This window comes from Pongo abelii, chromosome 16, assembly GCF_028885655.2.
Source record: "Pongo abelii isolate AG06213 chromosome 16, NHGRI_mPonAbe1-v2.0_pri, whole genome shotgun sequence".
In the NCBI taxonomy this organism is placed as follows: domain Eukaryota; kingdom Metazoa; phylum Chordata; class Mammalia; order Primates; family Hominidae; genus Pongo; species Pongo abelii.
Window position 1 is genome coordinate 95,695,740 of NC_072001.2, and position 11,966 is coordinate 95,707,705.

Sequence of the window (11,966 nt, forward strand, 5' to 3'; positions counted from 1 at the left end):
TGCAGGGGAAAGCTGATGGGAGGGAAAGGGTAAGCAGAGATCTGGGCTGGAGGCTTTCCAGGAAGAAGGGGACAAAGTCAGAAAGGAGAAGATGAGGCCACCCACTACCCAATGGCTCTAGAGGCAAATTCTGCCAGCCTGGGTGTCAGTTTGGAGGCTTGCCCAGTGTTGAAAACTCACAGCCTTTGAGCTAACCACCTCTCTCCTACCCCAAAGGCAGGAGTTACGGCTGCCTCTGGTGCTGAACGGTGGACACTGTGAATCAAGACCAAATTCATGACAAGCTCACACATTTTTTAAAGAAGCAAATCAGCAACTGCCAAGTCCAAAGGAGCTGGCCAAAGATAAGACCAAGGTGTGGGTGTGTAGAAGAGATGTCTGTGCACAGGTGTGCTTCCGCGTGGCCATCCAATTGTGGACATGGTGATGGTGCACTGAGCCCCAGAGAGCCTGCCAAACATTCCCCATTCAGGATGCCTTTGGGATCTCAGTAATGCTTTGCAGTGCCCCTAAGCTAAAAGAAATAACTAGTAGTTGTGTTAATACATAGTTAGGTCCAAACAACTCAACACCTGGTATCTGACAGATGCCACTGTTGCCACTTTGAAAATTTTTAGATATTCTTTGGCAGTTCTGTGAGCTTGCTGCAGTGTCCTAGAGGCACATCAGTGCAAAATTTGAGAACCACAAACTGTGGATTAGGAACCCTGGTTGAGTACAGCACCCTTTACTCCCTACTACCAAAGTGAGAGATGGCAGACATGTTTGTCTCCAATTTTAGTAGAGTAAAATTTGTTTAGAAGAGCCAATGGGGTTTCTGAGTTGCTTTATTTCTCCAGCTATATACTAACCAGCCTTCTCAGGAATTTTTGTCCATGAAGAATAATCTGACTCAAGTCCACACTATGAAAACTGAATGATCGGGCTGGGCACAGTGGCTCATGCCTGTAATCCCAGCACTTTGGGAGGCCGAGACAGGCAGATCACCTGAGGTTGGGAGCTCGAGACCAGCCTGACCAACATGGAGAAATCCCGTCTCTACTAAAAATACAAAAATTAGCCAGGCATGGTGGCGCATGCCTGTAATCCCAGCCACTCGGGAGGCTGAGGCAGGAGAATTGCTTGAACCCGGGAGACGGAGGTTACCGTAAGCCGAGATTGCGTCATTGCACTCCAGCCTGGTCAACAAGAGTGAAACTCCGTCTAAAAAAAAAAAAAAGAAAGTTGAATGATTGAAGGGTGCTTCCAAGGGGTTCCGTTTTTTCCCCATAAACACAGAAGTTAAAGCTGCAAGATTCACCCCATTTTGTAGAAACAAATGGCAGTGAAGACCCATTTCAGATAGTTTCACTCAATCTCATCCAAGCCATCACTGTCCTCTATTCCGTGTCTGTTTCCATGCTTTCTCTAACAAGATTAGAGCCTCATAGAGGCCAAAGTTTCTGGTCTCAATTCTTCCCAGAGCCCCTCACCCAGGCACAGTGCCAGCTAATGAACGAGTGTTCAGCAAGTGCTTGCAGAAACAGTTGTTGACGACACCCCCCTAGCCAATGCCCTCAACTGTTTCGAAATGGTCGCTAATGGGCAGTCCCTGCTGCTTAAGGGTGTGCTCAGAGATCATCGGCAATGACGATAACAAGGTACAGATGGTCTTTGCTCTCTCATATGAGCACAGGAGTGCATCCCTGAGTTGGGATCATTTCTTGTTATTCCCAAATGGCAATAAGTAAACTGAAATTCAAAGCAGTTGAGTCTCAGGTCTGAGAAGTAGCCTAGACTATTGACTTAGCCCTAGCTCTAACGTCAGAATCCATAACTTTTCTTTGCCCAGTTAATTTTCATCCCCTCTTGGTGGTGTATTGAAGGCCAGAGAGTTGCAGGTAGCCCTGGGAGGGGGAGGGAGAGGGAGGAGAATGAGAGAACAAGGGATGGGGGAGGGAAAGGGAGAGGGCTGACCATCAGTGGGGATAAAAGGGATTTTGAAAGAAGCAAAGAATAATGAAGGCTTTAAAAGCTGGAGATTTCCTTTAACAGGAGAATCCTAATTTCAGTTATTTCTGCATGCTGCCCACACCACAGGAACAGACACCTTTGAACAGCACTCTTCCTGGATTCCACAGTGATTAACAAGCACAAATCATTCTGAAATCTTTAGGAAAATCACCCCTCTAAATCAAGCATGTAGTATATTCCAGGCAGTGTGCTAGATACTCTGTAATTTCTTAGTTAAAAAAAAAAAATGACATCTCCCTGTGTAGCACCCCTACCAGCCCAACTCAGGAACGGCCTCGGCAGTGCACCCTGGTAGTCAGTCAGTGCCCCCGCCACCCAGCAGCATGCGGGAGCATCCTGTGTGTGTGCACACACATTCATATTCTTTCTCCTCTCTCAGCATTCTGGATGCTATTCTCAAATCCTCGGTGATTTGTGGAGCATCCCGGCGAGGAATGATAAAAAGCCTTGCACTCTTTTTCTCGAACAAGAAAAGAACTTGCAGCTATCAGAGGTGACTGCTTTGAGGCATCCAGCAGGGCGTGCCTCTCCCCAGACCCCCGTGCTTTCCCTAATGATCTTCCAGGAAGAGGGTCCCCAAGCCCGGCCCCTCTCAGTCTTCCAGGGGTTCTTGGATTTCATGCTTTATTTAGCAAGGGCAAGTACTCAGCCCCAACCTCAAACAGCACCACGCCCCAGAAGACCGCTGACATTTGCTGACCAATTACTGTTTTCTCATTCTACCTTAGCACTATCCAGTTCTCTCAAGTTCTGCAGGGCTCTCTTTTAGCAATCTGCACGATTCAGAAGCTAACGTGAGGACCCAGAGCAGTGAAGAGTAATGGCATTTAGATAACCAGAATACGCGTAGGGGCCTCTAAAGAAGGTTTCCCACAACAGCCCTTCCCACCCAAGGCCCAGTGAGGTGCTCCCCTAATTCCGGGAGGGGCCCAAAAGGGCTGTCAGGTCCATGAGGCCAAAACGGGCCAGATGCTCAGTTCTGACTTTTCTCCACATGAGCTTGCTCTTTCTGGCTCCTCCACGGCCAGATGAGCCTATCAGCAACGAGTTTGTCCAGGCTAATGTTAGTTGAACTTTCTTGACCACAAAATCACAGTAAGAAATACATTTAACAAACTTTGCATTGCCTCCCCACAGAGATACTTAGATATAATATAGGTATAGGCATAGGTATGGATAGATGTATATATACTGGGAAAAAAATACTTACCCTTTTTGTGATACCCTGAGACTTTTGTTTCTAATCTATTGTTTTACAACGCTGGCAGTAAACCACTAAGTTGACTTCACAACCCACTAATGGTGTGAGACCCATGGGATGAAACTCTGCTGTCTGAAATGGGTGGTGTTTTCTTTGGCCTTACACTCCAGAAACAGTTTATTCTCCAGGGATACTAAGGAAAGTTCCAAATTTGAACTGATCCAAGAGGCTCCTCTCCACCTACCATGACTTCTAGCAGGCTAGCTGCTCAGCTGTGTAGGGAGGTTTTGCTCCCAGAAAAGCCTGGGGGAGATCAGGCTTGGCATGCACAGGGCTGAGCCCCATATCCCTTTTCATAGCCATCCTCTCTGTATGTGTGCCTAGTACTCTTCCATCCACTTGCTCTCTCTTCTTCTGGTTTACAAGATTAAGGAGTGAATGTCAGCTGAGCTGAGAAGAGAATGGGCATGGAGAAGATGGCCCACGAGAAAGAAAGGGAAGGTTGAGTGCTGCTTCTGTGTGGAGCTGGCGCTGCCCCTGGGGACAGTGCCAGCCAGCCACTGCAACCGCACAGACCTGGGCACCAGCCTTTGCCCACCTTTCCCCTGCCAGGCAGAGGGCCCCGTCGTCTTTCAGATCCCACTCTTCTTTTCTCCACTCAGAAAACCTTTACCTAGAAGGGACCACCCCTGGCCCTGAGATTCAAGTGGAAGGTGGGTTGTCACCCACACCTCCAAATGACTGGGGTCTGGGGACACCTGAGATGGCATTTGAGGAGGATGAGATCCTGGGAATCACTTGAGGAGGGAGTCTTTTAGTTTGATCAAAGAAATTTGCTGTCCTCTGGCCCTCCCCACATCCTTGCCACCCCCTGGGTGAGCAGAATAGGAGAGAATACGAGGACCTGAAGGCAGGTGCACACCCACACACACATTCTTTGCTCCACCATTCTCTGGATGATGAAAGTTGCTCTGTGTTGGCTTCAGGCATTCACTCAGCTTAAACGGATGATATTTGTTGTGTTGGGACATGATTTCCAGCCCTGCCTGCTTCCTCACTGACCTGCAGCCAGGTCATCTGGCCCCTGGACTTGTCCTCGAAGCCTGGCTTGGTGTCACCAACACTCTGCACAGGGATCGTGATTCCCACTCAGGCCACTCTGGGGCCGGGGCTGGGTTGCTTTTCCCTGTGGATGAGTACAAACAGCTTCCCTTCTCCCTCAAGAATACGAGGCGCCACTTCTCAACTGTCTTCTTTCCTCTCTCCGTTTCTCCCCACTCGCTTCATCTCAACCCAGGTTTCTTTCCATCCAAACTTGACATTGTGTTGAGTATGCAGCCCTCCAGTTGAAGATTATAATTCTCGGGGGTCATAGGAGAATCTTAAACCCACAAGCCAGCAGCAAGCACCCCATCTTCAGGCCCTTTGTGCAAAGCTGAGGCTTCAGGGAACCCCAAAACACAATCCATGCCCTCAAGGAATTTACAGTGTCTTTGGATAAACGCACACATCTAGGCACACATACAAGGCAGCAAGAGGAAACTAACCCGTTTGTAAGCTCTGTATAGAAGGCCTGGTAGGTAGGAGCATCTTCAGCCTCAGTCCAGGGGAGGGACCCCCAATTGTGGAGAGGAAGTTAAGTTGGAATCCGAATGAAATCTGATTCTCAATGGGGGAACACCTTACCTAGAAGGTCAAAGGAGGTGGGGGTGCACTGAAGTGTTTTCAAACAATTGAGGCAGTTTTTAGGCACGGAATTGGAAGGTGTGCAGAAGAAAGTGGGGTACACAGCAGGAGGGAGCAGAGGCCTCGGAGGGTCTGGTCCTCCATATCAGGTCACAGAGTTAGGGCTTGTGAGCAACGGGAAGCTGTGAGAGGTTCTGTGAGCTGGGGAGCCCCAGGTGCTCCACGGTGAGGGGAGAATGGAAAGGACGAGAAGGCTGGAGCCTGGAAACAGGGAGCCCAGTCAGGAATCTGTGTGCAGATGCCCCAGTGCCTGGCCCCCCACATCTGGCTGATCTGAAGGCCATGACATGAGAGTGTATGTGTGGGTGGACAACCTCCTGCAGAGGCTGGGGGAAGGATGTGTTGAGTGTGCTGGGGTCAAAGGTGACATTCAAGTTTCTGGTTTGGGAGAACTGGGCCCCATGACACAGGGAGGGTCAGACATTATTTGAAAGCACAGTCAAAAGAAATCTTTTGGTGGAGCCCTGGGCCATGGCATTATAGGAAAATGCTTCATCCTTGACGGACTAACACAGAAATCCCACCCAAGGGATAAATCTGCTTCTTTACTTGTTTTTTCCTCCTCTCAACTCTTCCTCCTCTCTTCGGGCATCACAGAACTTGCCTCTGGAGCTCAGGCATCATTCTGCACTGCGAAATACTACTATTTCTCTCAGTTGACAGATTTGCAAGCAATCACCCCACATGCCTAGTGGCTTAGGCAGAGGTGGATCCACGCCTGAAGCAGCAGGGTCTGGTAGCTCACGGGGCACAGGGGAGGGGTGCTGCCTGGAGCCCCACTGGGCCCTGAACTGACTTGTCCTTGGGAAACAGCAGGGCCATTTCTCTTTCTTTCTGTAAGTATCAGCAGGAAGCCCCGCAGCTTCACTTCCTTGTGCTTCAAGCTGTCCTTCTTGATCAGTAGGTTGCTGAGAGCAACAGGGACCTCTGCAAAAAAGTGTGTTATGCTCAGGAATGAGGCCAATCCTATTTCCCCATGGTCTGATCCTCTGCTGACTCTTTCTTGTTCCTCTCAACACACAAAACCAAGTCTTCTTTTGCTCAGAGATCAAGGAACCACTCTTGGTGATCAGGTTTTCCTCTGAGGTGTCATTTCTAATCACACTGAACGGCGGAAGGAGGTCCTCGCGTTTCTTTCCTGTTTTGTGTTTGATGCCAGGCCATCTCAAAGCCCTCTGCCTCTGCCTCTGGAATAGTGTTTGCAGTGGGCACTTGGGACTTCTCTCCCAGCATTCTGGACCCCCGGTACCACCTATGTGGGAGAGCAGGCTTTGTGGCAGTCAGCAAGGGTGGAAGCAGGTAGGGGCTGCTCCAAGCGATGATCTGAGAGGGGAAGTCCAGCCCAACCTCAGGGGGCTCTCCCCGCAGCCCAGCACATGTTCTTTGGAGGGTAAAGTATACTGTAGTAAGTCCTCCTGTGTCTTTTCTGCTGTACTTTGGCCTTAAGGCAACCCTCAGGCCTCCAAAGATAAGCTGCCCTCTGGTGATACTGGGTCTCAAGTCGTTCACGCCTAGGACTTCAGGGTTAAAATCTTCCTTTGCTCCATCAGGGGCTGGCAGGCAGGGCAAGCAGCCCTAGCCACAGAAGTCACCTTAGGCTGAGCCTGACTAGTCTCAGGGATCACCACCCCAGGCTACACCGGCTGTGAATGCTCACTAGACCTAGCCTCATAAAGGCAGGACAAAAAAAAAACTAACAAAGCTCACATCCCCCTCACCCCACCCCCTGCCCTGGCCACAGTCGTCTCAGATCTAAAATGAGGTCTTTGGACTCCAGTGGACTGTACATGACCCTCCAGCACTAGCAATCCCACATTTTCCGGGGCCCTGTCAGCTGTTCCTTCTTCACCCCAATTCAATTTGTCCTGCCTCCTAAATGTCAATAAGGCAAGGAGGAGGCCACACAAAGAAGCCCAGCTCCATGTCCTGATGATCGCATCAAAATTGTGTCACGTTTGCCAGAATAGAGGCTATGCGATGGCCCTAGAAGGCCTCCCACTCTGAGAGCACTGTTCATTCCCTAAACTCCAACTGAATGCATCTGGTGGGTACCTAGTAGCAGCCCAGTGGATGCAACGTGAACACACCCACCCCCAGACACTCACAGCTCCGTAGAAGGAACAGGCTCTAAATTAGGTAGCCTTCACTGAAGAACTGGGGCCAGACCCAAGCCCCCGTGCTCTCCCACAGTAGCACGGGATGAAGGATTTTAAATCCACCGTGAGGCAAGGAAGGTTATGATGTTCCTCCTTGTTCAACTTGATAGTGTCTACACCCCATTTGCTTTTATTTTATGCTTTGGAGCTTTCTCTATTTTTGTTGTTGCTATTGTTTGAGGGTTTTTGTTTGCTTGTTTGTTTTGCTGTTTTTGGTTTGGAGGTGAATGGAATCTTTTGATTTTATGAAACTTTTAAAAATTTGGCTGATATACACTTATTCTTCCTTCCTGGAACTGAGTTCAGGGGATCAGCCACCCCAGTCCATTTCCTGATGGGCACGTGGGATCCCAGCTCCAGATGAAAGGGGCTGCCTTATCTGAGCAGTCCTTTCCCAGGGGTAGAGATGACGGGGCTCTCTGCACTGTGGAAACTGGGGGGAGACCTGAGAGACAGTGGCAGAAATGTCCACCCATTGGGGCCAGCGTGCACTCCAGGCTCTCCTAAGAGAGTGTTCATTTCTCCTTTTTTCTTTGCCCTCCTCCTCTGCAGCCAGCTTCCCTCCCAACAGAATACCAACCCAACTTTTTGGGTGACATTTTTAAGCCACAGCAACTGCTCATCTCACTCACCCTAACCTTCCTGTAGCCTGGGAGACCCTCACCTTTCTTCCTTTCTATCCACCTGCCCCAGTCATCTTGACAAAGAAGGCATAGAAACACTGGAGTCTAAAATGAACATGATATGTGTCAGCTGGAGGACCAGTGTGGGAGTTCTTCCCACAGATGGGCTTTGAACTTTGAGCATGTGCCACCCTGAGCAGCCCAATGACCTGAAATATAATGGCCTCTCACAGCTCCCAGACACCACCTCACCAGCTGCTGTGGTCAGGATCTCTGTCCTTCCGCTGTGAGGTGAACCAGCCCCTCTTCCTGCCTGGTCCCAACCTTTGATGCCATATCCCTCCCAACCTTGCAACCTAAAAGGCTGACAGGTGGTTCTTTCCCCAAAATCTTACACATATTGACACACACTTCAATCTCTTGTGCGTTAGTGAGGATAAAGTGATGAGCAAACAGACAGGATCCCTGTCCTCAGGAAACTAATAGTCTGGAGGGATGAGACAGACATTAATCAAGTAATCACCCAAAGCGGTATTAATTATGATAAGTGCTGGGAGGAAAATGCCCATGGTGGTCTGAGATATTCCAGATCTCTAGAAGAAACTAGAAAAAGGGGCTCCAGAAAATTCTAGTTCTCTCTTTTCCAGCTGAATGTGATTCCTCAACAGCTGTGCTGGTTGGTGAATGACGGTTTCTTCCCAGCTGCCTTCCAAAACGTGAGATAATGGGGCTCTCCTGCAAGTAACATTCAGGTTTACTCCATCTAAAAGCAGCCTTTAGGGTTGGGATGGTAACTGGGGCTTCCTGTGTCCCAAGACCGCCTCAAGGTCCCACATCCATGGCCACCAGGCTAATGGGAAACGGAGCAACCACATGACAAGAACATCCAACAACCTTGCAAAGGCAGAAAGCTTGGGTCCCGCGATTTTTATTCCATTTTTGGCCCTTCTCTGCCCTACTTTCTATGGCTTATTTTTGAAAAGGCCTAGCTGACTTTGACCCTAATTCTAAAAACTTTACTCACATTTTACCTGCCCCTGGCCCTTTACTAAGCTGGCTTGGGTCTTCTTCCCAGGCCTTCCTCTCTAAGTAGAAGGGTGCTCAGAAATCCCTCCAGAGAGTTGAGGTCCAAAATGGTGTCCAACGTACAGCTTGTACACCCCTATGACTGTACAATTAGAATTATTCCTACCTAATCTAAGGTTAATTTAGAACAAGAAGGCAATGCTCCCTGGGGTGGATCTAAGTGGGCATTTGCCCTGATATCCCCCAGCAGAATCTGTTGTGCAGCTTACCTGGGCCCCGGTCAGCTCACCGCTCAGGATGCACTAAGCTCATCCATCTGGACGCTGCCCTTCGTTCTTGCTGAACACCCTTTCTCCAGCGAAGGCCCTTGAGAAGTTCCTCATTGGACCAGGAAGTTTGACTTCCAGAAATTTAATACAAGGCCCGATTTGCTTTGCCCTTCTCTGGCTGATTGGACTCCCGTGCGAAGACTGTGTTGATGCTTTCAAATGTCACAGAGAAAGAGGCCTGCATTCCAACAGCTTCTGTCTCGCTGCCACATGGTGTCGCTGTTGAACACACACGACCCTGTGCTGTCCCTGGACTCGTGCTCATCCAGCAGCGACGATTTTGCATGGCCCTGTGCAGGCTGCAGGATTCAAAGGAAGATGGTATTTTGACTTCCATGGCATTAAACTCAATACATGGTGCTCCCTTGAGCACACACACACACACACAGTTACTATTTCCAAAGCACATCCAGCATGCCTGTGTCACTGGGTTAGGGGGTTGCATCCACCTCTACTACATTTTATACTAGAATCCCACCCTTTCCTCCAACTTATACCTTCCTTGTACAGTAAGCCTGGGTCACCAGTCTTTTCTCAAGCTGTTATTTTGTGCCTTAATCTGGTCCACTCTTATCCATTCCAAAAGACTTTGGCCCATTGGACACTAGGACCTGGGGGCTGGAGTCTTTCCCAGAAGACACTAGCTCCTATGTAAGTAGACCCACCTCCTCATATAATCAGCTTTGCATTCAGGAGATTCAGGGCAAGTCCCAGAAGGTTCTGGAACACTTTAAATACGTAAAATATATCGAGTGCTTACTCTGTTTCTGCATAACTAAGAGGTATGCTCAAGTGGGTTTTTCAAGGGAAGAAATTAGCCTCTCTCAATTTAAAAATAAAACTGAAGTCAGCTATATTTACATTCCTTCTGTATGTTTGGTCCATTCTGTCTGCTTGGGGCCTGTGGGCTCCCTTTAGAGATCTGTTATTTACTCTGTATGTTCCATTAAAGAGTTTATTGCCTAAGCCAAAATTCTAAGATTTTTTTTCTAACATAGGCAATGGGGCCCTCCATATTTGTAGTTGAAAAGGACAATACTTTCCCATGGGCTGTTCTCCTGGAAACAGATTCTTAATGGAAACAAAAACTCTCAACCCTTGTATTTATGCACAGTATTGATAACGTTCAATGTGGTACATGGTATAAATCTGAGAAAAACCAACCTCATTTCTACTCTGGGGCCAAGATCATAGATTATATCACATTTGGCTCCATTTCTCACTCTTTTTTAGGTGTTTGCAATACTTGATTTGGATGATTAGGAAAGTAAGTATGCCAAGCCACAGTGGCCGTGTGTTGATTTGTCACAGACCCTCAACAGCAATCTCCAGGAAACACTGAGGGGCAGGATTTTTTCTCTTGCTACCTAGCAAGTGATTGTGCCTTCTAATTAAGCTCCTTGTGACTGTTTCATAAGAACTCGAGTCCTAACCCCCACCCCCACACCCCAAAAAATATTCCTGGCCAAAGAGTACCATGTCTTATCACAGTATTAATTATAAAAATATCTTTGCCATAAATAAACTTCAGATAAAATAAATCCTTGCTGGAGGACCAGAGTTTGTCCTGCAGACCCAGGGAGGAGAGTTACACTGGGGAGAAGGAGAGATGGGGAGCAGGTAAATTACAGCTTTCACTTTTTATTATGTAGAGTCTCATATTTAACATTTTTATAGTAAGCAGCTATTTTCATGCTTTTATAATTCTAAATTTTTTTAACTTTTAATGCCATTTCTTTCTTGATTACATCCAATTATAGCTGTCTGGAGCTAATCTTGTATACAAGAACCAAGGATTTAAGTGTATTGGTCTAAGGACAATTGGCTTACTGTTTATTACTCCAAAGATAAATCTTTTAGGAATAACATGAGGCTGTAGCTTGCATTGAGTTTTGACTCCCATTGACAAGAAATGCTTTGAAATGTGCTAAGATCAGTTCAGACCCCTGTATTGATGTATTCAGGAAGCCCATACTTTAACATCAAAGCAAAGGACATCAAAACTGTCTTTTATCAGATAAGATTTTCCAGTGGGGTGAATAGGAGCAGAGTCTAACACCCATTCATATTTGTTAGTGATTTGGAACCACTTTTAGATGAGCCAGATACAGTATAGATCCCCCATCACAGAGAAGTAGGGAGAGCTGAGTTCTGTTCTATGCAGATAACATGATTTCCTTGCCATAAATTAGAAATACTTTGATAGACAACTGGCCCTACTTCCAATCAGCTATTTTGAATTCTGGCCCCATAACTAATAGCCCTACACAGCATGTCAACACTTTTATTTACTGGGGTGACATTTTGAAAACATGTCTTTCTTTGAAGGATACAGGAAACTACTTTGCTCAAAGTTAATTGAGCGTCTTATAATGATTTTCTGAAATGTGTTTGTAGGCTAAGAGGACATCTGGTTACACCTGTTTTCAGCATGATTCAGGCTAGAAGAAAAACCACTGTCAGCAGATATGTTTTAAAATGAGATATTGTGTTTGGTTTTGAAGAATCAAATAAAAAATTTAAACAGATTAAATTTTAACCAAACGTCACAGAAATGACTGAAGAATAGATCAAAGCTACTTTCATAGTATAATATTTTTAATTGTGTGAGTTTTTGCACCAAAAAAAAAACTGACGTATTTTTATAATCTTTGTGGGGTTTTTTAACAGTAAGAATGATCGTGTGCGTTCCACATTTCCACATGTAACACACTGCGCAAAGGAAGGCTTTTATTCCCACCTCCCTGAAATGCGTGTGCATTTTCCTTTTGAACACTGGTTTTTGAGGTACTTGGAGACCTCTTGATGTAAGAGTTCTCCAAAATGTTCTTCAAACTAAGGCTTTTCATTAGATGAATGGAACTTGGAGATC

The 11,966-nt window shown here is 47.1% G+C and overlaps 1 non-coding gene across 4 annotated transcripts in view; it reads right to left on the bottom strand.

The window, feature by feature from the left end:
* Nucleotides 1-11,966, bottom strand: part of LOC100431208 (uncharacterized) — a 43,162-nt gene that overhangs the window by 13,308 nt on the left and 17,888 nt on the right. For all 4 annotated transcript variants that reach the window (XR_010137245.1, XR_010137246.1, XR_010137247.1 and 1 more), the window contains one exon: nucleotides 9,035-9,393. This is a non-coding gene — a transcript (uncharacterized LOC100431208). The remainder of the gene's footprint in view (nucleotides 1-9,034; nucleotides 9,394-11,966) is intronic.